Source organism: Mauremys reevesii, linkage group 1, assembly GCF_016161935.1.
Source record: "Mauremys reevesii isolate NIE-2019 linkage group 1, ASM1616193v1, whole genome shotgun sequence".
Taxonomy (NCBI): domain Eukaryota; kingdom Metazoa; phylum Chordata; order Testudines; family Geoemydidae; genus Mauremys; species Mauremys reevesii.
The window spans coordinates 81842264-81869539 of record NC_052623.1 but is presented as its reverse complement, the minus strand read 5'-3'; the positions used below and the strand labels follow the sequence as shown (position 1 = coordinate 81869539).

The following is a 27276-nucleotide window of genomic DNA, read 5'->3' as shown; positions in this document are numbered from 1 at the left end:
ATCAGTCAAATGTTGAATTCTGAATCCAAATAGATCTTGCATTATGAACAGATAGTTCTGCTCAGTGAATTTTGAGACTGTGTAGCAATGTACTCTGACTCATTTAAGTGAGTATTTGGATTCTTAGGTGCTTTTTTTATATTTTATGATTCACTAAGGTGGCAACTCCTAGATAGTATTGCTAGATTTTAGAGGAGGAGGAAGTTTTGGCCCTACTGAAATCAATTCACTATGCCATTTATTTCACTATGACTGGGATTTCACCCTGCATCTTTGGCAGTTAATTTTTACAATTACTGCTTCCAAGTACCTACCATTGACATAGTATTTCTGAAATATTGCAGTAATATTGATGAGGCAAAAGAAAAATATGTCAGTATTTTAATGGTGATCACTCTACATAGCTACCAGCCAACCTGTCTGAGGCAGAACTTGAGGACTTTCTTTTCCAAAAGCACAGTCCTCTACCACCTAAAATAAAATATGTTCTAATGTTGTCTGAAAAACTTTGTAATAAGGATTCCAATTTCTCGTGCACTTTGGGGATAAAAATCTTCTGAAGCCAAACAGGGAGAATCTTTGTTCTTTTTGGTGTTCTACCCCACCTGTTCTCAAAAATGTATTAGAAATATACCTAAAATGTGATTAATCATCAAAGGAGAGATAACTTTTTCTTTTACATGTACTTTTACCTGAAATGTGGCTGAAGAAATCTGTCAGTGTAAAAACAAAGGCAAAAATTAGGTAGTTAACAAATGGCATATAATTACAGCTTTAAAACTGAGGAAACTTGAATGACGTGCACGCTCCAGTTATTTATAAATAATTAAATAAAAAATCACTAAGCCTTTCTTTTGTTTCTGTCTAACAAAAGGCTCCATCCTTAAAAGAAGTTAGCTTTGTTACATGACTGAGCAGTGGCTCATAAAGTTCATACACACCAAAGTACTATATTACCTAGAACTGTTGTTAGGTTGGATTCTGTATTAAATAAGAATCTACATTAGTAACTTAGTGTAAGATCATCCCCTATGAGTGCTGTCTGCCAGGCATGTGAAACAATCTCCCTTTATGTTTTCCTTTTGGATCATTCCCTCGTGGAATATTGGCTTTGATTCCTGACACTGTAAAAAATGACTAGGTTGTTTGATTTAAAAAAAATATATGTACGATTTGTATGGATCTTGAAGAGATTCACAGAGACACAGGACAGTGTATTTGGAGGCCCTATGCTTCTGCACTCATTCCCAATTCCTGTAGGTTTCTCTGTAGGAGCTATGCTGCCAAGAAGACCCTTGTTGCCCTTGCTACCCTTTCACCCCAAACTGAACAGAATGGAGAGGATACATTGACTTAGCAGGCAATCTTCACAGGTTTGGAAGGACGACAATACAGATGACAGTCTCCTCAGACCTGCTTTCTCCAACTCAACTCTGATGAAACACCTAGGCATGGTCTTTATGGGGTTTGGGGAAAGGAAGCAATGTGGGCAAGGAGAAGAGTAGAGTAGAGGTGGCACTCGCCATGCCATGGGGTGTGTGTATGGGTGGGGGAGCAGACAGGTCCCTCTGAAACTCAGTCACATATCTTGGAATACAGTTATGATGGAATATAACTTGTGCTAAGACTGATTTTAAGGCAAGCTTTGAAAGTCATATGTGAAAAAGAGAACAGTAAAAACTGCTTTTTCTGTATTTCTGTAACACAGTGATTACTATTTGTGCATGTGGTGGGAGACAGGACTGACTAAATTAGCTGAAAAGATCGTTTTAGACTAATTGGTGCTAATTTAATAAACCTGATGTTAATATTATTTAAATGTAGACTGGTCATAACCAGACTGTCTTAAATGAATTGGCTGCCATTTAGTGTCTGGACTCCTGTGGTATATAACCAAGGGCCAGATTTTCAGCTATGGCTGAAGAGTGCATAGTGTAAATTGGTGGTGGGGGCTGCTCTTGGTGCCAGTGAGCTGAAAAAAACCAGCCAGGGATCACAGTAGAATGGGGAGCATCCAAAACTTTCCTCCAGTCCTATACTGGCATCAGGGAGAGAGGTTGGCATGGGAACCTTTGTGTCTCAAAAGAATCCAATATCCATTTTGATCCAGATATTCCAGGTCTACAACCATCTTTGTCTGGCAGTGCAGACAAAGATGTAGTTCAGGAGTGGCTCCACTGAATGTGATAGAATTATACTGGTGTAAAACATGTATAAGTGAGGTCATAATTAGTTCCATTGAATTAACTAATGACTACTCTAATACTCTCATGACACCTAGCATTTAGGTGCAAGTTTCACTAGATAGTTCAATGGTTGGGATACGTTTAACTGTTTATAGCAGTTCAGTAGGTCAAAGGGAGTTTTTCCTGAATAAGGAGCACATATCTGAGCCCTTTGAGCCAAATTCTGCCCTGTTGCACCAGTGATTATCTGTTGCTACTCCATTGATTTGCAAATGAATTTCTTATCAAGACAGTGGCATTTTCCAAATTAATACCAGAATCATTGAGAGTAGAATTTGGATCTCTCTAAAATCACTTTACATCCTCTCATATTTTCTCCTCTCTCTCCCTTATCCATTCAATTTTACTCTTGTTACATGCATATAGTAGGCACATTTGGCCATCCCCTTACCCATATGCAGAGCTGAATTTTTTGATGGTGGCATATGGATACCTAACAGGTTGAACTGACACTTGTACAAATGAGAATCTGCCTTTGGGTCTCTTTCGTATTGTAGCTTCTGTGAATTTGGCTGTGGTATTTGCTGTCCTAAATTATTTTACTCATCTTTGATCCAGAGCATTTTCTATCTTTATGAGTGGTTTTAGAACACAGCAACCTGAAAACAAAACCCTGTACAAAAAAACTCTCATGCCTCAAAATCCCCATTGTACCCTTCCTCCCTCTCTCATCACAGTGATGTCTTTTATGCTGCCCTTTAGGCATGAAATTACCTTCCTCTTCTCCTGTGCCAAACTCACTCTCTAACTCAGCTCCCTCCCTAAAACATTTTTTGCAAAGCTTTTCATTGTTCATCTCTGCTTCAAGTTTAAATAATTATCCAGATGAAATATATTTTCTGTGTCTATATTAGATTGTGAGATCCCTGGTGCAGGGACAGTGGGCAAGTTCTCTGAGCTTCCTCCAGCAGCCATAGACCCAACTTAAAAGGCCAAATAAGACGGGTTTGCATTGCTGGACCAATACAAACAAACTGAAATATACAGGTGAATCTGGCCCAATATCTTCATGTATATTGCAATAGCATCAAGCAAACTTTTGGCACTTCATAGATGACTAAGTAATGGGTGCCTTGGAAATACCCAAGACAAGTTTAATGCAAGAATTAAAATATGGAGAAAGCAGGAAGGTGAACTGTTGCTGAAACTCTTAAATCTCAAACTGACCTTCTTTTGCCCACAGGAGTTACCATCTGTAACTCCTGGCTGCTCCACAGTTAGCTTTAATTTATATGACTAGTGACATGAAAGATGTAAAATCTGTAAAAATATAGTGTTTGGCTGCTTAAATTAAGTTTATGAGTTTTTCTTAAGCCTGCCAAACAACTTAAATATTTCATGGCTTTCACAGGCTACAGTTCTAATATTTATAACTCTTGTGTGCAGATTTCAAAAATTATAATTACAGCTCCCAGGATCCCAGATATAGCAGATGTTCAATATTTTGTACAATGCTGGCAGAAATGCTTTTCATGCCTTTTTTGATCTCAGTACCCCATGTATTGTATCTGTTACAACAAGCTGTTGATAAGAGACTTTATTGTTGTTTTACTGTAAAAGACTCTGTAGGGCAGATTTAGGATTTTGTGTAAAGGGAGGACAAATGGGGACTCAACCCTACTGAATAACAAATAGTATCATGGAGTGGATACTTTAAAAAGATACCTTATTCAATAGGATATGAAAAGTCCATCATTTAATCTGATCCAGACAGTGGTCCACATGGGATCACTGGACCCACAGCGACCCGTTCATTTTAGGGCATCCTTGTTTCCCTGAGAGGTGGATCATTTAATATCCCGTTTACTCTTATTGTTTGCCTGTATCATGCCTTTGCTAAATCTATGAGTAGCTTTATCTGAGTGAGATGCCAATACCGATTTTTTAAAATCAGATTGCTGCAAGAGAGAGAAAATCATGGAGTTGGCTCTTTCTACCATGCAGTGGTTTTCTAATGGTCCACTTGTATTGAGGAGAGGAGAAACGGGCTTGTCCTGATTTTTGCTATGTCTGTCTTTTATAAAATTCCTTATACTGGGCTGCTTACTTATGGCCAGATTCTGTCCTCCTTTAGGATTGTGAAAATCAGGGTAACATCACTGTCTTCAGTGTGGTTATGCTGGATTTACGCTGGTGTGACTCTGATCAGAATCTGGTACCTAGACGCTGATTTTAATTCAATCCACGGAGACTCAAAAAACAGATATCAAATTAGTAGATTAATACAATAGCCTATAATATTGCTGAGAATGCAAATAAATGAAAGCATTACAGTCATTACATCAAGTAATTTTAATTATGCAATCATTCATTTAGATTTCAATTAGAAATGTATGGAAGACATTAAAATTCATACTGTTTTAGGGATATTACCTTATAAAAATTCAAATTGGATACCTACTATTTGATTTCCAGTATTACCTTAAAAGATATCCATGGGAATATAAACATTAGATTGAAACATAATGAAACTTGAAACAACAACTTTTAATGATATATGGATGTCTTCTATTATTCATGTCCATAGTACAGCTGCAGGAAAACAAATATACTGTGCTTTTAAAGACTTCTCTAGTTTGAAGTATTTTTTGTGCAATATTTAAATAAGAAAGAAATATAGGCATTTTCTATTTGAAAATAGGGGAGCTAGAAAAATGGCATTTGTACTGTAGCTGGAATCTGAATATAAGATGGATCCAACATGTTAAACCCTTGAAGCTTAACAAGATCATCTCGAGGAGAGAATGAAGAATATATAAAATGATGCTTTCAAACTGGCAATTTCCACTCTGATAAAACTACCATGAAGGACAATCAACAATAGAGAATTTCACACCAAGAAAATAAATATAGAGGGCAGTGGGGTTTTTTTCTTTATTTTTAAATGAGAAATGTTGCTATTAAGGTAGTATTGATAGTATTAAAATTATATGAGCTAGAAGATGCTTGTTGGTACTGGTTTGTATACAATGTGATGTGGTTGTGTTCAGATTACTGAAGTAGCTGTGGAAGTGAGTTTTTAACTGCATTTTCTAACTTGTCTTGCACTGGGTTATCATGTGAAGTGAAAAAAAGTTTAAATCTTAACAGTTTATTTGTCAATGTCAACATTGTATTATGGAATAGCACAAGGCATCTAATTTGCTAAAGTCGCATATGTACTAATATTGCAGTTTTTACATTCAGTGCAGTCTTTCTAGAAAGGAAACAAAAGTACAACTCCTTTTCTGAGCTGTGAGCATTGGGTCCTCTTCCTCAGGCTGGCTTAGGAAAGGATTTTTAAAATGGGGTCTTTTCAGAAGATAGGTTAGTGAGTCAGATTATCCACCATTGATGCAGGATGCAGGGGATTTACTCCATAGCCTGTAAAATTTATAGTATAGGCATGAATGGTGGGTTGAAATGCTAATGATTGAAGCATTGTGGGGTGTGGGATGAGGAGAGATCATTATATCGTGGCTTTGCAACTTTCTGTGACTTGCTTCAGTTCTAAAGATTTTATGTTACCTTGCTTGGCTTGTGCATCTGGCCAAACTTTACGAAGTAGGCCTGTTGCAGAGACAAGTTTCATATTTTTTTGCAGAGCATACATGCCTGTCAGAGTCTATTATTTTCTCATAAACTAAGTGATTATTCATTGGCATTATTAGCACCCTATACATTAGGTCCCATTACTTTCCCTGTTTTGGACACATCTTTAAACTTTGCAGCTATTGGAATCCGAGAATATATCAACTCCAAGGTGTAATTTTCAGTTGGTCATCACTTCAGTCTTTTAGTTTTATGGCTGAAATTTAGTAGGTTTATTCTTAGCTCAGGAGCAAATTTGTTTGGGATGGCTAAGCCAAAATGGTTCAGCAATCTTCATGAACAAAGAAAGTGGAGAAAATACTTTCCCATGATAAAATTTCAATGTCCCTATCCTGTCAGTGGTTGAAGAAACTTGAAGTTTGGCAGGGAGATAGTCCCAAGGTCACAGATCTAACTTTTGATGGCCTACTGATGGCTATAAGGATTTTTGAAAATGTACTTTGTGCTTGCATACTGAATTTTGCGACGGGGCCTCTTACCATCTTCTAATGTTCTACTGGTACTTCAAATGTATGTGTTACTTAGGTCATGATATGCCTTTCTCTGATTAGTGAAAATGTACAGGGTAGGCAGCAAGATTCTGAATGATTTCTACCTCATTCCATTCGACATAGAAGGGGTGCCTGAAATGAGGCAAGAGCTCTGCTGCTTTCTACTAAATGGTTGAAAATGAGAATAATACTTTGCAGCCTCAGAGGTGTTGTAAGGATAAATTCATTAATGCTTGTGAGGTACTCAGTACATTGCTGAGTGTCATAGAAATGCCTATAAAGAAAAAAAATCCTGATTCAGTGCAGAGTTTGTTACAGTAAATGAGGAATGAGACCACATACTGAATAATAAGGGTAATGAACTGCTTTGTTCACAGAGCACTGTCCATCTTACACACTAAATGTGGCAGAATCCTGTGGAAAAATATTATGTGATTATGTAATTAAAGTCTGTATCATAATAAATACACACAAAGGGGCAGTTACATTTGTTCAGGCGACCATCCATTTCCTGACTTCTGAGCGGGTCCTCTGAAACTTTAACGGTTGTGGATATAGTGAACAGTTACTCTCTAAACATTGGTTCAAAACTCAGCAAATCTGGCTTAGCCAGGTAAGCCCCTTTTTGTTGAAAGGACAGTCACCCCTATGCAGGGTAACTTTAATTCTTGTATATTTTTCTCCTGTCCCTGGCTCTGAATTTCTCATTATTTTGCCGTTCTTTCTTAATTATGTGATTGATTCTTCTTGATATGTCAGGGGAAAATGACATGACATGGAAATTGTCTTTCGTGTTTATTTTCTTCATGTTTATTTTTAAGCAATGTGCTGAGTAATAGGATGGAGCGGGAAGGGATTATGGGACCTTCCATTGTTATGGGGGTCACAGTTATAAACTAAAGCTCAAGCTGAATAAAGCTCTCCTAGTGTTCACATGGCCATGTTCCCTGTTTGGGTAGACTAGCTGTGTCCCTCCTACCAGTACGACTGAATTACAGTGAGAGATGAAGGATTAGAGAGAACAAGGAACATGGCAGAATCCCTTAAGTGTTCATTTCCAAGCATTTTCTTCTAACATTTGAACTCCGCCGCCCCACCTCCCGAAGCATGTAGCACTCTTGTAATATTGTTGTTGACTGTTACCTGGACTCTGCTAAAATACATTTTAATAGTTAAAAATATTTTGTTTGGGAATATATCATTCCTGTGCTTCTGAAAGAGATGGCTTTAAATAGCGATGGGTGAATTTGATTGTTTGGAGAAGCAAGATTAACATCTCTTGCAGGGAAAACAAAAAGAATTTTGTATATGATGAATTCAGGAGAGAAATAATGTAGAATCTCATGAATGTAGGGAATTCAAATACCCCAGCTACATCCCAGGGACCAAAATAGAGGCCAACAGAGCTTTTTTGGGCTGCACAATGTGATCCTGAGAGGTAAGGACCTAGGGACATTTGAAATATGTAGTGTTTCCTGGTTACTCAAAACATCTCTGAGGAGGAAATTAAGAAAAACACAAGAAGAATAGAAGTCCCCCAGACTACAGCCCACACCACAGGTGGTAGGCAGAAAGAAGCAGCTCAAGTGCTAGAAGGCAGTAAGAGGGCATATTATTCTATTTTTTATTAGGAAGATGGGCTGGATGAGTAGGAGGAGCCTCACAGCAACTGGCTGATGAACAGCAGAAGGAAGGGAACTGACTGGTGATGGAAAACGATGGACTTAAAAAGATGGTAAGGATGGTTTGGGAAGGATGAAAGTGACCAATCAGTGTTTCTAAACCTCAGGAGGGGAATGATTGTGAGGAAAGCCATAGGGTGGGTGAAGAGAGATGAAGGGGGATTGATCAACATTGAAAGAACCTGACTGGTGGGGACAGGGGAGCAGTGAACAAAGCGGTACCGCTGCTGGATCTTCTTATACTTCCTTAATTGGAATTTTATTACCCTATTGCTACTGAGTTGTTTGTCTTTCAGGGTACATTGCAAGACCTATCTATCTGTTCAGCTTATTTCCTGAGGGAATGTGGGGATTTCAGTTTCTGTTGTGGTCTGAAGACTTTTCTTTTTGGGGTCCTTTTGAGTGAAAACATGTCAGTTATTTTTAAATTATTATTTTAATTATTTTATAATTGGTGTACATTGGTGCATTTTTATAACTGGTATACAGGTGCATTTTCTAAAATTAGGAATAAAGTATAAAATCCATAATTTTTCTGGTTGCTTGTTCACTGAAAATCATATTCCATTCTTATTAAATTTGCTGTGGAAACTAGCTGATTTTGTGAAGGCAAAAAAAAAAAAAATTAAAAAAATAGGACTAGCTCCTTAGGGCCATTTGATGGCTGGTGCAGCTTTGTGGCTGTCCGATTCTGAGTTCATTGGATAGTAGTTTGCTGCTGAGCTGCTTTGTGTTGCACCAACTACAATGGGTCCCAAGTGACTGTTACAATAGTTGGGGCTGTTGGCGCTCTCAGCAAACTCCCTTTTCCTTGACCATGCCACCTACAGCAGAGGTGATGAGGGCAGATGGCTTCTTGACACTTGGCTCCTGTATAGTGGGAATCTTCTGCTGGCCTTTTGGGACCCCAGTAAGAATACAGTAGAATCTCAGAGTTATGAACACCAGAGTTACGAACTGACCAGTCAACCACATACCTCATTTGGAACAGGAGTACACAATCAGTCAGCAGCACAGACCCCCCCCCACCCAAAAAAAACCCACAACCCCCCCAAAACAAAGGCAAATACAGAATTAAAATACAAAATAAAGGAAAGTTTTAAAAAATGATTTCACAAGGTAAGGAAACTGTTTCTGTGTTTGTTTCATTAAAATTAAGATGGTTAAAAGCAGAATTTTTCTTCTACATAGTAAAGTTTCAATGCTGTATGAAGTAAATGTTCAGTTGTGAACTTTTGAAAGAACAACCATAAAGTTTTGTTCACAGTTACGATCATTTCAGAGTTACGGACAACCTCCTTTCCAAAGTGTTCATAACTCTGAGATTCTACTATAGCTTGCAAACAACAAATTAAACAGATAGATTACAGAGGAATTTCTTACTATAGCCGTGCACTCTTTAAGCTGTTTTATGTCCAAGGTAATATAAAGCTCTGTGGGGCTTGAATTTTGTGGGGGAGGGGGGCTTTAATACCTATATCTGTCCTTGTTTATATAAACCAATGTATTTTGAAAGTTCATGCTGACACACAAAACCAATACCTAGCATGGATGAAATCTGATTTGAACTACACACTTTGGTAGTACTAGTGATGATATCAGTAGAACCACAAGAAATTTTTTTCTAAATGGCTGTATAAATCTCGTAAATGGGAAAACAGTTGCTCTGATTTGTTCAGTATGTAATGGTAGATATTGTTTGAATGAAGAGATTGCTTTGAGGCTGGATAGATATTGGATCATTGACATTTAACCTAGTGACTCTTGAGCCTAATAGGGAGTCATTGATGAAAATGCATTTGGTAATTTGGTCTTATCTTCCTTCTGACGGAAACGTATATCACCCCAAAACAATTACATATATATATAGTGTGAGCACGCACAATTGACATAAAGTTAAACACAAAGATGACTCCAACAGCATCCTAAATTGGAAAGAAGTCTACAATAATAATAAAACTTTATCACTGAGAGTCATTGGCAAAAATAGCTCTGTACAGAATTTGGGGAAAATATGAAGGACTAGAGAGCTCAGGGGATTTGTAATGGACTGCAAAACCTCTCATCCATAATTCATTGAGTCAATCCAGCCCAGGTCAGTTGCAGACAGAAGTCACCATCTGATGTCTAACTGTGGTAGTCAAGGTAAAATGAGCTAATGTTCTCCAGTCAGTTCCTAATGGGCAGGTTTTCATTCATAACAAAAAAAAAAAATCCCTAGAGAGACAAATCCTGCTTGCCTTGTTCAGCTGAGTATGTGAGTAATCCCATGTAAATCAAGGAATTTTGCAAGTAAGGCAAATAGGAACTGGTCCAAAATTAACAGTTTTGTCAGCAGTCTCAGCAAAAGAACCCAGGGATTGAATGGAAATAGTGAAAAACTACCCTTTCACTCCCAAAAATTAGTCAGCCAGGTCAAGTCTGAGGCACATGGGCAGAGCACTGGGATTGGAAGGTTGCACTCCCTTGTAATCATGGTGTGCCTGTTTTGTGGGACTGCAGTATCTAAGGCTGTATGTCCATCACTAAACTTAAAAGGAAAACAAAAAAGAGAGAGAGAGAGAGAGAGAGAGAGAGAGAGAGAGGAATGGAAATCTGTTTCAAGCATAATTTTGAAACAGATTTAAAATTTCTTTAATTTTTTCATCATGCTTTATATCACCTTTAAATATTGGTACATTATGTTCTCCTGCAAAAGTAAAATGGATTCTGTCAGGTTTTTCTTTAATAGTTTAAAGAGTTGTCTTACGATTTTCTAAGATGCTTCACTATTAACAATTCATTTCCTGTCAGTTTTGTCCTCTATATGTACTCTCCCTTCCCTCAACGATGGTAGTTTCCAAGACCTCTGAAGTTTTTAAAAATAAAAATTTTTCTTTCTTTCTTTCTTTCTTTCTTTCTTTCTTTCTTTCTTTCTTTCTTTCCAGCTGATAGGACAAATATCTTGATTAATGTATGGTTTTGTTTGGTTGGATGGGTCTTGTGACTCAAAGAATAAATTGAGGGAAAGCTAAATAAAAGAAGTGAGTATTGATTAGCAATAATTTTCTGACTCTTGATTTTTGTGTGTATTGCGAGTAGAGCAATACAAACCCAAGCAAACTTTGTATTGGGGAAGATTCCTATAAAGATAATGATCCCCGCTGTGAAAATATTTGTTAGTTTTCAAGTATGTATTTGTGAATTTAAAAAAGAAACTAGCACTTACCAGTACACCAAACACTTCTCACCAGATTCTATCAATTTTAATATATATATATATATAGTACCTGTCAGCCAAACTTTGTGCCTGGACTACAGGATAAAGTAAGTTTCCAAACAAAGTGGGCCCTAATCACATAGTCTGAAGCAGAGGAAATACCATCCATGTTTAAATGGATGGGGAAAGGAAAAAGATTTTCAAAGCTATTGTAAAGTAACTATTACAGTTTATAAAAAAAATTTCTACTAAACTTGATATCTATACCCCTTTTTTTCAGTATGTTTGTCCCTTCAAGTGGTGGAACATAACCGAAGAGATGTATGTATGTGTTCATCACGGTATGTGAAGAACTCTTTTTTAATCATACTTTGTTCACTGGCTTGGGGAAAATTTCCATAATCTTTGTTGCTAAATTGATATTTGATAAATTGATAATCACTGTTATGTTGATTAAAACTTGATTAAAATACTTTCCAAAGCAGGGAAAAAACCCTGCTATATTTTAATGACATATTGCCTATACGCTTTAAGATCAGGGCTTTTGTTACATGGGGACCAGTTTGACTTTATGAAAAACATGTAATTATAGCTATTGTATACTCTAGTTGTTATATTCAGCTAATTTCATTCCAGGCATGGAATTCACAAGCACTTGTGAAGATCCCCAATGTGTTCAAGTGCACAATGCTGTACTTTTTGTAAAGAATTCCCTTGCATCTGACTGATCTGAATCCCAGAATTATGATCCAAGAAAATGTTACAAATTTATCAATAACTGGCTATCCTTCTTACTTATGTTAGCAATTTATTTAAATATTCACATTTATGTTATTACAGTCAATCAGATTTTTGTGGTAAATCTAGATTGCTCATGCTCTGGACTAATAGGGAGCAATGAGGGCTGAAGACACTGCAGAGGCAAATGAACATAAGAACGGCCGTACTGGGTCAGACCAAAGGTTCATCTAGTCCAGTATCTGTCTACCGACAGTGGCCAATGCCAGGTGCCCCAGAGGGAGTGAACCTAACAAGTAATGATCAAGTGATCTCTCTCCTGCCATCCATCTCCATCCTCTGACAAACAGAGTCTAGGGACACCATTCCTTACCCATTGTGGCTAATAGCCATGAATGGACTTAACCTCCATGAATTTATCCAGTTCTCTTTTAAACGCTGTTATAGTCAACCCTAAGGTTTGTCTACACTAGGATGTAAAAAGGTGTTGTTAGAATGTGTGGCTAATGTGTCCTAAGAGTCTAGCATAGGCAAGGTAATGTAGACTTTAACACATATTAGCTGGTCAAGATAAAGCCTTGAGGGGAGCCTATGCATCAATTCAACCTGCTTCACATATGTTAAGGTATACGCTGTCTTGTTTGCACTAGCCTTAGAACATGTTAGCGAATATGTTCTAACCACACACCTTTATCAGAGGGGTAGCCGTGTTAGTCTGGATCTGTAAAAGCAGCAAAGAATCCTGTGGCACCTTATAGACTAACAGACGTTTTGCAGCATGAGCTTTCGTGGGTGAATACCCACTTCTTCGGATAAAAGAATACCCACTTCTTGCATCTGAAGAAGTGGGTATTTACCCACGAAAGCTCATGCTGCAAAACATCTGTTAGTCTATAAGGTGCCACAGGATTCTTTGCTGCTTTCACACACCTTTAAATACTCATCAACACATTGCCTTCAGGGCTGGGTCTGCCTCCTATTGCTCTTGCATCCTGAGTCTAGAAAGTATTGCCTCTGAACAAGCCCCATCCAGTCCTCTTTAGCTGGCAAGTTGGTGGTAGAAACAGTGCTTTTGCAGGAGATGAGAAGTGAAGAAAAATGTGAGTATCCTTTGGGCTTTAATAGGAACTTGGAGGAAGTCTGTGGGGGCAGAGAGGATGAAACTCAGTTAACTAAATTGAAAATAAGTTAGCAAACTAGACATCAATGTTCCACTTGACCTAAACAATCAACGACAATGAGAATTGTTACATTGTAGAATATGCCCTTATGCACATTTTTTTGTATCAGAGATACTGTATCAGTCACATTGCAAAAGACCTAGATCAACTTAAAAAAATAAAACCCAATAGAATGATTACAGCCACTGCCTAGAATGACAAGTATTATCAACAAAAATTAATCAGGTGCATCTTTTAGTGAACTCAATTAATAATGTGCAACAACAGGGTCTCTTTTCTTAAGATGAAAATTAATTAGTGGAGGGAAGGTCACTTGGAGATGCTGACATCACTCATCAGAATGCTCTGGCAGCTCTAATTATTTGTCTTCCAGGCTTGGGTGATCAGAAATTATTGCAATACCTGAGCAACATTTTGAAAAAGCTTTGTGCATGGCTCTTTTAATTAAACGTGGTATTTGATTAATGCAGTGGAAGCATTTAGATCAGCCTCTTATCATTGAGTGACTTAGAAGTTTTAGAGAATTGTACTGTGCAAGACAGGGTCACTAAGATTTTTAATGCAGACTCTTAAAAAGGAGTTTTAAGAAGCTAATAAATTGTTTATGTCCTCTCTTTCCTTTTCTCTATCATTGTCAAGCATGAATTTATATAGTTTCAGATGGGTTTATGTAATATTGTATTATTGCAGATATGAGCTATACATGGTAATCAATAATGAGTAGAAGCTTATGGAAGATGATACTGTGATGTTTTTGTATTAATAATTTACCATTATTCCCCCAAGACACAGGCAAAATAAAAACAATTTAATATGTTTATGGAGTTAAAGAAAACTATCCATGTTTACTTTCTATTTTCCATATACATTTTATTTGTGTGTGTATATATGTTAATGTAATGTGCATATAAATATACAACAATGATTTCTAGTTAGAGATAGGTGAATATTTATAGCAATTTAGGGGTAGATTTCAAAGTCTTTGAGGGCAGGGATTGATTCTTTTCTCGTGTTTGTACAGCACCCCAAAAATTGGGTCCATCTTGGGCACTATTTTAATATAAATAACTATAAACAAACAATTAAAAATTACAAAGGGCAGTTAGGTACGCAGTTTCCAGTGGCTTTCAATGGAAGTTGGATCTCTAACTGCCCTTTGTGCCTTTGAAAATCTACCCCTTAGTCTAGAAATTTAGCTTTTTCCCCCCTCTACATGAATTGTCTGTGACCAGCATGTGATTTTTCTCAGATCTACTTGTTGCTTGAAAACATTCATTGAGTATGTTTAATGGATAATTCTTAAACTCTGTGTAGTTTGTTGCAAGTATTTGGCATTTGCATTGTTTATTTTACCATTACGTATTCTTTATAATACATTAATTTTGGTTGGGCACAGAAGCAATATGCTTAACTTTAATCATGAATTGAAGTCACAGTTTGCTGGGAGACAGGAAGGCAAACCAATTTCATGTTTTCACTGTGTTAAATTTAAGCAACCACTTAAGTGGGCACAATTCCATGGAAGCTAATGGAATTATTCTTGGATTTGGCCCATTATGTGTATTGTTCCTATGAATGACTTCCTCCTAACATGGTTTTATGATGACAGTTCAAAATCATAAAACTTATTCACTCTAGAAAACTAGAGTCATCAATTTTTACTTTTGATGTATTTGGTTATTTACAGCTTCATTGGCCAGCTAGGAAATATACAGCACTGAGATCATACTATTGCCGTCAATAAAATTATACCCTTTTATGGTGGGGCTGAATTTGGCAATAACAGCTTAAAATGAACATAGTCAAGAAACATCAATAAATTGTAATTCCTTGTAAAGGTGACTGGACTCTCCTATGCTTAAGGTTTTGAGTAAGCTATGAAGATTGTTTGTGTCAAGTGTGGTTTGTTAATGCCACCAGGACTTAAGAGAATTGGAAATGACTTTCTGGGCAGAAAGAACTGTGATTTGAGACAGAAATATCCCTTTAGGGAAAATCCCAGGAGCAGCCAAGCATGGGAGAAAAAAATTAAATGGAGGTTTACCTTGTGGTGTTTTATGTCAGCTACCAGTAGAGCCAAACTGCAGGATGAAGGGTAATTCTGAGCTGTATACTGACTGTATATTCTCATCATACTACTCTACATACTGAACCTAACAACAGTTATGCTATTCTTTTTATACAGCAAGTACAGTACTTCACTACAACTTTTTACAAAAGGATATTTTAAATGAAGCTTTTTTTAGTGTTTGAAATATAGTATCTATCTTTGAAATAGCATGCAGCTTTCGTTTTGGCATTTACTGTCCACAAAGGGGTAAAAGTTAGTTCTGGTGCTGAATAACTGCATGAAGTTTATGGTGACTATGAGTTAACAGTAATTGATTGGCTGGAAGGGCTCATTTAAATACTCTTAAAGCAAGACAAGTTTTGGAAATTCCATATTAAATAAAATATAGTGAAACACAAACAATGCCTTTTCCTTGTCACAGGGGAAGGTGGTTAAAATGTTAATGTGGTAGGCAAACCAACCACTTTCAAGGTAATCCTTTGGGGTCCAAACAGTAGACAGAGAATATAAACTAATTTCTGATAACTTTTTAATTTTGACCCCTTTTGAAGTAAAAGATTGGTTTTAGACATGTGTGAAACGTGCTTTCAGAACACATAACACAGCTTAGATGACATGTGCTCCTTCAATCAATGGATCCCGTATCTCCACTGGCCTCTGCAGCTTATCTGGCAGAAACGCTAGACATATGCACTAGGCTTGATTTACACCTCATACCAGTTTTACATCAGTGTAATTCTGATTTCAGTGCATGAGAGCCAAATCAAACTTCATATAAATACATTTTTGTTGTACTATGTTGTATCTGTAGCGGGTACTGCCAACTACGTGGTAAAGGATTCTGGGCCTGAGGTCGCTCGATCTCCCCAAAGAAAATGAAAACTCATGTAATGACTCTGAAATATGGCCATCTGGAAAACCTTTCTCTACCTTATAGTGTGCTGGTCATGGAAGCCTCCCTGAGCCCTGCATAGCTAATCACACATGTCCTCACAAAACCTAGGGCCTAACAATTCAAACTGAGGAACTTACTCAATCAGTTTATGTATGTTCTACGTTTGTAATCACCTTTAACCTTTTTTCAATTATTTTCTCTATTTTTTTTCATTTTTGTTATGAATTATGTACAAAGACTAAAGCTATTTCTTTAGGTTCTAAATGCTGCTGACAATTCTCGGGGAACTTTAGCAGCTTCAGTTTAATTATTCCAGATTTACAGCAATGTACCTGAGAATAGAATTTGATCCTTAAAAATTGTGAGAAAAGTATACGCATTTGAAAATGCAAAATCAAATTTAAAGCAAAAGTGAATAAGGCTAAAGGCATTAATTGTACAGTTGGATTCACTGGAAAATAAGTAAGTAATTAAATGGAAGTATTCTTGAAATCACTAGCAAATTTTTCACACTTCCTTTTCCTTGAATGAACAAATTATGAAAACTAAAATTGTTGACTTTTTATATGAATAAATAATGTATGAAGTAACATTGTTTCAGCGTAATGCATTATACCTTGAATGTATGCAAATTCAGACAAATGCCAATGTACCTCTTGTGAACCCCCTTGAAAATAAGCATCTGAGAATCAGGATATTTCTTAAGACCGTTTTTACTGGTTATTTAAATAAAGTTCCTTTTTACCAGATGCCTACTGTAATTTGTTAATGTTAATTAACAATATTTGAAGCAAATCATGATAAATAGATACTCCCCTAAACATTATGCATCTAGTTGTCTGAGTAATCTGATGAGTAACGGATCAAATTAGCACAAGCTTTCCCAGTGTTGGGACATAGGTCTTTATTAGAAAGAGTATACATCATTCCTGCTTGTTATTTTGATCAAAACTGAATCAGAAAATTACCCATAAGAAAATATTTCCTTTGGAATTCCAGCTAGTCTCTGTCTCTTTGAAACATAAAGCTTTAATTTTTTCTTCTCAAATACCAGTTAAAAAAGATAATTTTACATTAAAAAACACAAGGGTATTTTGTTGTATTTAAGTTCTTTGTTGAGGTGCCCTCAGCTTTCACAATAACATTAAAACCTGAAGTTGCTGTCCGTGTATGAACACTTGAATTCTGTTTGGAATATAATTATGTCACGCTGCTAAACCTTATGTGTTTTAATGTTGACTACCATGCCAAATTTTATACAGTGCTGAAACAAAGGAAACTACACATGTACATTAAAAGTGAATCTGTACTGCACCCAATATCAGAAAAAACTCCCACAGCCCTTTGTCTCCCTATAAGGGGCTCAGCTGTGCTGCTTCTAACCCTAACTACATCACTTCAAATTACCAGTAAATTAACAGAGTAACACTTTCAACCTCAGAGCAGATTTGATCCAAACAGTCTTTAAATGCCATTTCTGTTCCTATTAACCTAAAGATCGGCATAGCAGATATTTTCGTGAGGCTGCCCAGCAATACAGGGCATTAATGGCTAAGTTGTGACAGCACTTTTCATGATGATTTATGATTCAGTGTTTAACTTGATTACTCCACTGCTGACTCTGAATACTATTTCAATTAGTGCACAGAAGGTCACAGCACAAATATTCCTCTATAATCTATTCCTATTAACACTAATACACAGAGTAACCAAATCTTTTCACCCTTGTTGATTCAAATCATCCATAGCACTAACTGCAGGCTTGTTTACCAGTTTACTGCTCTGGACATATCCGAAATGTTAATTTTCAGTCCTTTGAGTATCATTAATAGCTGTACCATGGCATGGTGAATAAAGCATCCCTATGCTTGAGTGTGCACATTAATGATTATCAAAGGCTCAGCATTATTAAATGGCAGGTACACTTTCAAAAGGAACTCCACTTTACATCATTATTTCATGGCTAATTATTAGGGGGAAAATAACAAGAGAAAATATTTAAGAGATGTAAATTAATACACTTAAGGAAAACACTGTATGAAACCAAAACACTAGAACAGGGGTAGGCAACCTATGGCACGGGTGCCGAAGGCGGCACGCGAGCTGATTTTCAGTGGCATTCACACAGCCCGGGTCCTGGCCACCAGTCCAGGAGGCTCTGCATTTTTAATTTAATTTTAAATGAAGCTTCTTAAACATTTTAAAAACCGTATTCACTTTGCATACAACAATAGTTGAGTTATATATTATAGACTTATAGAAAGAGACCTTTAAAAAATGTTAAAATGTATGACTGGCATGCAAAACCTTAAATTAGAGTGAATAAATGAAGACTTGGCACACCACTTCTGAAAGGTTGCCGACCCCTGCACTAGAATAAAATGTTTCCTTAAGAATAGGCTTTTGGAATCAAATTCTGCATCATTTATGCCTAGCATAATCCTGTCCTTTGGACTGAACTGTCCTTTGTTTTTCTTATATATGAAGGAGTTCACTCACGGTTAGATCATCACTTTGTGGCTAGATGTGGCGTAGCCTTTCTCTCCTGTCTGGCAGTCGCTCTGGTGCTGTGCAGGTCTCTGTTCCTGTAACTTGGCTCTCTGGCCAGGTCATGATTTAACCCATCCCTTCCACTGTAACAGAAAGTCCAACAAAATAAGAATTCATTGTCCTTATATTTGGTCTCTGGCTCCAGCTCCTTGAACCCCTTTTTTGGCCTCATGCCACCATACCAATGGATAGTACGGGAACTCTACCCACTCACTACAGAAGGTTCCAACATATAAGAACATAAGAATGGCCATACTGGATCAGACCAAAGCTGTCTTCCGACAGTGGCCAATGCCAGTTGCCACAGAGGGAATGAACAGAACAGGTAATCATCAAGTGATCCATTCCCTGTCGCCTATTCCCAGCTTCTGACAAACAGAGGCTAGGGAAACATCCCTGCCCATCCTTGATAATAGCCATTGGTGGACCTATCCTCCATGAATTTATCTAGTTCTTTTTTGAAGTATCATAACCATCAACCAAGTTCTCTTCAGTCCAACTTCTTGCTGTTGCTTCCCTGGGCTCCATCCTATTGTGGCCTTCTCCCCCTCAACCCTTGTTTCAGGCGGGACACTCAGGGCTCTTTGCTGGAATCGCCTAACAAATTTCAAAGCTAAATCTATACACATAAACCCTACCACTCTCCACCCACCCAGAGAGTTGGGGCCCATCTGGTACCCCCAGAAGGGGGATGGGATGCTGGGGTTATGTGCCCAGGTTTTGGAGCATGTGATGAGAGGGGAGCCCCCTGCCACTACAGCTGCTCTAACAGTTCCCAGCACAGTATGCCGCTGCTGCTTTGTCAGTGGCATGGATCCAGCTCTTTAGAATGCTCACGTGCTTAGTTTTGGCAGGCTGCCAACAGGTTCCTGGGGAACAGAAGCAAGAGAAGGGAAATGGGAATTTGTAAGAATTTATAACTCAGCCAAACCTAAATGAAATTTCACTGGACAAGTGGAAGGCCCAGGGATTTTTCCCTTCCAAATTTCAAAGGCTTTCTGCAGACAATGGAGCCTTTCAAAAGTAGGAAAGTGTTAAGCAACCTAAATTTAGGGATACTCCATAATGTGATGGTTTAAGTTTCCTTGCACCCCAGGCAACATGTGACTGCCAGTTTTCACCCTTCCTAGCCCCTATTTTCTGAGGTCAATTGCCAAGTTCTGTGATATAACCTGAGACCTCTGCAGTACATCTATTGCACCTAATGTTCCTTTGTCCACACATCTGCATTTTGCACATAAGAACATAAGAACATAAGAAAGGCCGTACCGGGTCAGACCAAAGGTCCATCTAGCCCAGTATCTGTCTACCGACAGTGGCCAATGCCAGGTGCCCCTGAGGGAGTGAACCTAACAGGCAATGATCAAGTGATCTCTCTCCTGCCATCCATCTCCATCCTCTGACGAACAGAGGCTAGGGACACCATTCTTACCCATCTTGGCTAATAGCCATTTATGGACTTAGCCACCATGAATTTATCCAGTCCCCTTTTAAACATTGTTATAGTCCTAGCCTTCACAACCTCCTCAGGTAAGGAGTTCCACAAGTTGACTGTGCGCTGCGTGAAGAAGAACTTCCTTTTATTTGTTTTAAACCTGCTGCCTATTAATTTCATTTGGTGACCCCTAGTTCTTGTATTATGGGAATAAGTAAATAACTTTTCCTTATCCACTTTCTCAACATCACTCATGATTTTATATACCTCTATCATGTCCCCCCTTAGTCTCCTCTTTTCCAAACTGAAGAGTCCTAGCCTCTTTAATCTTTCCTCATATGGGACCCTCTCTAAACCCCTAATCATTTTAGTTGCTCTTTTCTGAACCTTTTCTAGTGCTAGAATATCTTTTTTGAGGTGAGGAGACCACATCTGTACACAGTATTCGAGATGTGGGCGTACCATGGATTTATATAAGGGCAATAATATATTCTCAGTCTTATTCTCTATCCCCTTTTTAATTATTCCTAACATCCTGTTTGCTTTTTTGACCGCCTCTGCACACTGCGTGGACATCTTCAGAGAACTATCCACGATAACTCCAAGATCTTTTTCCTGACTCGTTGTAGCTAAATTAGCCCCCATCATGTTGTATGTTGTATGTACATCACACAGGTAGTGCAGCTAAACAGCAGAAATCAGCAGTGCTCTGCATAATGACTACTTTTGGGGTCCTTTCCACCATGGGCCTTATATCCTAAAAGTAGAAAGAACTGCCATTACTTTTTCCTAATACAAAGTAGAGACATCCCACTCCCTCACACAAACCCCGGTAGCACCCATGTATGGATGTGAGTTATATCATTCTATAGCTAAAGCCCATACAATTGGAATTCAGATGCACAATATGGCAGTCTTACATTTTTGGTAGTACCTGATGAGGATCGCCACATTCTATGGGTAGAAAATGGGCAGGATCATGGAGGTAGAGCTAGCGTTGATAATGGAGTCTTTATAGTACATTCCCTGAGTTTCTAGCATGTTTACCACAAATACAAAATTATATTAATGTTAGTTTAAAGGACAATATATTCTCAGCCTTGTTTCTTAAGGAAGTTTTTCTTTGGGAATGTAAATAGACTTTATACTAAGTGGTTTGATGCCACTAAAACTTTGATACTGAACTTGTTGGTTTCTTCCATTCTAATGACATCATTGATTCTGTAATAATTAACATTAATATATAGACGAATAAAGTAATAATGATTTAAGATTGAATTGAATTACTTCATTATTGTCTGTACTGTTCTGTAGGTAAATTCCCAAATTTTTCAAACATTGCTTACATAGCTAGTTCAGATGAGTCTGTTGTTAATTTTAGCACAGATATTACTCTCTGCAGGACATACGACAAACTAGAGATAGCTAGGTGTATAATTTGTTGCTGTATCATAGTTACAGAAGTTCTCTGGCTTTCAAGCTGTTGTTTATATAATAAAAGCTAATTCTTCAGACTGAAAAAAAACGAGGCTGTAATTTGTTGTTCACATTTATTTGTATGTTTGTTTGTTTGAGAAAATTTATTACTTGTGACAGACAGAAGAGAGCTAGAAGTGGAAGTCTGTCTCATGTTTTCTTCCACACTGCTTCACAAATGTTCTTCTACACTATTTTGAACTGATCCTCCCTTTAGTTCAGGGGTCGGCAACCTCTGGCATGCGGCTTGCCAGGGTAAGCACCCTGGTGGGCCGGGCCAGTTTGTTTACCTGCTGCGTCGGCAGGTTCAGCCGACTGCGGCTCCCACTGGCCATGGTTCACCATCCCAGGCCAATGGGGGCTGCAGGAAGTGGCGCGGATGAGGGAATGTGCTGACCACGGCTTCCCGCCACCCTCTTTGGCCTGGGACAGTGAACCACGGCCAGTGGGAGCCGCGATCGGCCAAACCTGCCGACACGGCAGGTAAACAAACTGGACTGGCCTGCCAGGGTGCTTACCCTAGTGAGCCGCGTGCCAGAGGTTGCCGACCCCTGCTTTAGTTGAAAAGATAGTAGATTTACTATGCTGAGGTTTCCAACAAAGATTCTAAGTAGGGAACCACTGTGATAATTTTTTTTCTTATATGGACAGTAGGGACTGGACTGAGATCCATGAGTTCAGTCAGAGATCTAAGAGCTAATGAATACCTGAAATATCTACAAGACATTGGACAACACTCAGATATCCACTCCAAACACATCACCAGACTCATCTTTTTCATCCTCCCCATAACAATTTTATATTCAACAACAAACGCTTTCTCCAAACCATGGGAAGAGACCAACATGCCAGCCTCTTTATGGGCTGCAGCAAGGAAGAATTTCTGAACAAATTCACTACAAAACCAATTATATACCTGAAATACATCAATGATATGTTCATCCTCTGGACCGACTACCTAAATTCCCTTATGGATTTCCAAAACAACTTCAACAACCACCACCCATCCATCAACTTTTACTAGAATATTCTCACACCAGCATCAACTCCCTGGACACCATGATCAGCTTCAACAACAGAACCCTTCAGACAACTGTATATAAGAAACCCACAGATCACCAAACTTACCTTCATAGATCCAGTAACCACCCCAAACATACCAAGAAATCTGTTATCTATAGCCAGGCACTCACCACACAATATACTCTGAGGAGAAAATCCGGGATATGCACCTTAACACACTTAAAACTGCCTTCACCAAACAAAGGCCTGGTCTACACTAAGGGCGGGGGTCGAACTAGGGTACGCAAGTTCAGCTACGCGAATAGTACCCTAGTTCGACTGACTTACCCGTCCAGACGTGGCGGGGTCGAACTCCGCGGCTCCAAGGTCGACTCTGCCACCGCCGTTCGCGGTGGTGGAGTTCCGGAGTCGACCGCAGCGCTTCCGGAGTTCGAACTATTGCGTCTAGATCAGATGCGATAGTTCGAACTCCGAGAAGTCGAACTCACCGCGTCGACCCGCACGGTGAGTATGGACCTGCCCAAAGACACTCCAACAGAGAAGTAGATTGCATCATGGAATAGGTAATCCAAATACCTCAAGAGAACCTGCTTCAATATGGTGGGGGAGGGAAGGAAAAACCTCTGACCACACAGCCCTATTTGTCACCTTCCACTACACTGGAACCCATAATATATCAATAAATAATTACAATTCATACTGGAATTGGACAACATCCTGAAATAAGTCTTTCCCCAAACCCTTCTTCTGGCCTTCAAACAACACCCCAACCTCACCAAGCTCATCATCAGAGGCAAGATCCCCACAGACCAGGACACACCAACCCAAAGCAGCACAAAACAGATGCAAGACCTGTAGACATATCTCCATTGCTACAATGATTAGTAGCCCCCACAAAACACCTTTCAAGATCGAGGGGTCCTACCTATCCACATCACCACATGTGGTGTACTTCATCCAAAAGTTTGTGTTCTTTTCTGTGCTTTCCATTTATGCATTAAGTGTACAATGGCTATATATATCTATGATTCAAATATTGGGCTATTTCATTTTGTTTTTAGTGCATAACATATAAATAATGCTGTTTGAGATGTTGTCACTAGCAAGTGCAGTTAAGTGTGCATTAACCTATTTGCATATATTACAGAATCTCTGCTTGGTAATGCCATTGCCTTTGTGTCACTTGTACAACATATTGAGTTATATAAAAGCATAGGAAATTACATACAAAAAAACTATGTTAAAAGATTGTTTAGGTTCTTTAATTACATGATCACATACGAGAAAACAGTAGTATGTGATTATATAGAGACTATCATAATGTATATCCACAAGGGCGGCAAGTTATGGTTGCATGAGCATTCTGCCATTTCCTAAGTTCTGAGTGCTTGACTTTGCAACCTAAATGTTCCTTTAACCAAGTTTTTGTATGTTGTTGTTTCTCATTGTGCGAGAAATGCCTCGAATAACTTCTTTCTTATGATATTTAACATTTCCATCAACAATCTTTGCTGGAACCAAGAATTACAGAGGCATGACTATTAATTATGAAAAAACTTCAACTTTCTCAGATCTCAAAAGTTCAGTTTGATTTGAGTTTTATGAGAAGAGTTGTATAATTTTTTACTTTATCCCGATAGGTTTGCTCATTCCTAAAAAATAAACAAACAACAACAAAAAACCCATTAGAACTTAAAGACCTTCTTTGCTGACAATTTGATAATATCCTGGGGATATGCAGAGTCTGAGTTAAAAGAAAAGATCCTCTATCAGCTGCTTTTTATTTGTATATTGTTTGTCATAGGATCCATTTATTAGCCTAGAGATAATGTGACAGTTGACTCTAGCTGTAACACAGCGCTCATTAGTAAGCTTGACAGGGAGGTGCCAGCAGCTACTTGAGATTGTGTTTTATCAATCTTCCTGGCTCATTTGAGAGGCTCACTGTGCTGTGCTCTACACCCAGTGCTTGCTGGGATAGGGTGAATAGCCACACATGCTTTTAAGAATGGAGACTTCCAGAAGTTCTACATGACCAAATAATCTGCTCTTTGTCAAGAATATAAGCATGGCCCCAGGAATTCTGCAACATATAATTGACAATTTCTAAGACAAGGGTAGGAAACATGTGCAATGTTTAACGTAAATTCTGTAGCATTTCTGTACCCCTTGAAGTATGTATTTGCAGAATTCAATCATGCATAATATGGCAGGGATGTGGTGCAAATATTAATATCACTCTTTAAACTGTATCATCAGCCACAAGAAAGAGCAGTACTATATGTTTTAGAGAATTGGTTTTTGCTTTGTTTCATGACTTTTCTCTCCCATACTCCACCCTGTGTGTATGGAGGTGTGTGCAGGGCTGGCTCTAGGGTTTTTGCCACCCCAAGCAAAAAAAATTTTGGCTGCCCCCCGTCCCAGCCCTGGGCTCTCCCCCCCCCACACCCTGCCGCCCCAGCACTGGGCTTTGCCTCCCAGTGCCCTCCCCACACACCTCCTGCCGCCCCAGTCCTGGGCTCTCCCCCCACCCACCACCTGCACCCTCCTTCCACCGCAGCCCTGGGTCACTGGTAACTCCTCCCAGGGCGGGTCATTCAGCAGGAATTTTAGATGTGCACAGAACACAGACAGGATTGGGTCCCATATGGTTACAGAGCTGCAGTAAAATGGAACAATTTTCAGCTTGTGTGATTGGAGGATATCTGGATGCATATTATAAGACTGTCCTCCATAAATGAGGAAAAGTTGAGGTGCCTTTATTATTCTTTTGTTCCACTCTTTCTTTCTATGGGGAATTTGCCAATGCAATATCACTGTCTTCCTTTTAAACAAACAAACAAAAGAAAGGCAATGGCTGTTGAAAATAGCAATTCCAGTCCTAATAACCACTGAGAAGCATTTCTTGCTCAATTTTATCCTACTTTTTCTACAGCAAGTTACAGTGGATCACTATATTTGATTTGGGAGAAATGAAGTAACAGCTGCCCAAATTGAGCTTGAGCATTCCTGAATTTTGAGGTGTTCAAATCTGGAAGGCATGTGCGGGGGTGGGGGCTGTGGGCTCCGTGGGGGAGCATGGCAGCATGTATGCAGCAGCGTGTCTGGCGCTGCATGGAGCCAGACACGCTGGTCTGAGTAGCACGGTAAGGGGGCTGGGGGGTTGGAGAAGGGGTAACGGGTTCAGGGGGGCAGTCAAGGGACAGGGAGCAGGAGGGGTTGGATGGGGTGTAGGTTTGAGGGGGCAGTCAGAGGCAGGGAGAAGGGGGGTTAGATGGGACAGGGGTTTTGGGGGCAGTCAAGGGACAGGGAGCCGGGCGGGTGGGATGGGGCAGAGGGTTGGGCGGCAGTCAGGGGACCGGCAGCGGTTGGATAGGCTTGGGAGTCCCAGGGGTTTGTCAGGGGACAGGTAAGGGGTGGGGTCCTGGGGGGCAGTTAGGGGCAGGGGTCCCAGGAGGGGGCAATCAGGGGACAGGGACCAGTGGTGCTTAGATAGGGGGTGGGGTCCTGGGGGCAGTTAGGGGCAGGGGTCCCGGGAGGGGGTGATCAGGGGAGAGGGAGTGGGGTGGGGGGTTGGATGGGTTGGGGTTTCTGTGGGGGGCAGTCGGAGGGAGTGGATGGTGGCAGGGTGGGGGCTTCCCTCCCCCTGGAGTGTCCTGTATTTTGAATGTTAAAATAGGGTCTCCCTACCACTCTCCACTCACAGCACGCTGCCGTATGAGGTCCCCCTCCTTCCTTTCCAGTTGGTAGTGGCCAAGGGAATGCTGGGAAATGTAGTTCTTTCCCTGCTCCAGGGCTGGCTCTATAGGCAGGGAGCTAACCAAGGAACTACAGCTCCCAGAGCCTCCTGTTGGTTCTCAGCTTCCCTGCCGCCCCTGCAAATGGGCTGCCCCAAGCAGGTGCTTGCTTTGCTGGTGCCTAGAGGCACCCCTGGGTGTGTGTTGGGTTTTTTATTTTTATTTATTCAATTGTTTGTTTTGTAGCTTAGGAGAACATGCTGAAATTTAATACTTTCCTTTTAATTTTAGGGTTTTATTGATTTGCAGCCCCCCGACCACTCCAGCCTACCCTAAATATTCTTCTTAAGATCCCACACCTTCCTATCTATGTTGCAGTTTTGAATAGCCACGACACCAAATGGGGATACAAAGAGTCAGATCAAAATGGAGTTGACCTTTTGGACTGGGCCTTGCTCATGAGCTTCACTTCATTGATGACCAAAAGAACATGGTACCTTTAATTCTGTCAAATGCAAATAAGATTACTTCCCTGATCTTATGTAGAACACCAGAACAGGCAATCATCCACTTCAAGATATAAGCAGTATATTGAAAAAACATCCCACATAGTCAACATTATCCAGTCCTCACCAAAGCTGGACTAAGCATAGAATCATAGAAGCATAGAAGATTAAGGTTGGAAGAGACCTAGTCCAACCCCCTGCTCTAGTCCATCTAGTCCAACCCCCTGCTCAAAGCATGAACATGAGTACAACCCTTCACTGGAACTATCAGAAAGCAAACTGGCTCAGTTTTACACAATTCACCAACTGCTACATCACTTGTATCCTGCACAATATGTCTATCAAAGGAAAGCAATTTACAAAGCTGCCACCAAGTTGATTCTATGAGATTTGTAATTATAAGATTTACATTCCCTGCCTGGATGAGGAGCATGCAGAAGTCCTCAAATAATATG

The 27276-nt window shown here is 39.3% G+C and overlaps 1 long non-coding RNA gene across 3 annotated transcripts in view; it reads right to left on the bottom strand.

Moving 5' to 3' along the window:
• LOC120395991 overlaps positions 1 to 26314 on the bottom strand; it is a 28516-nt gene extending 2202 nt beyond the window's left edge. The window contains exons 1-2 of one of the 3 annotated variants that reach the window (XR_005592912.1): positions 26283 to 26314; positions 18594 to 18727 (exon numbers count right to left, since the gene is read on the bottom strand). This is a non-coding gene — a long non-coding RNA (uncharacterized LOC120395991). Of the gene's footprint in view, positions 1 to 18593; positions 18728 to 20999; positions 21115 to 26268 lie in introns of those variants that run through there. The other 2 variants (XR_005592911.1, XR_005592913.1) reach the window with 2 other exon arrangements.
• Positions 26315 to 27276: the final 962 nt, after the last annotated feature.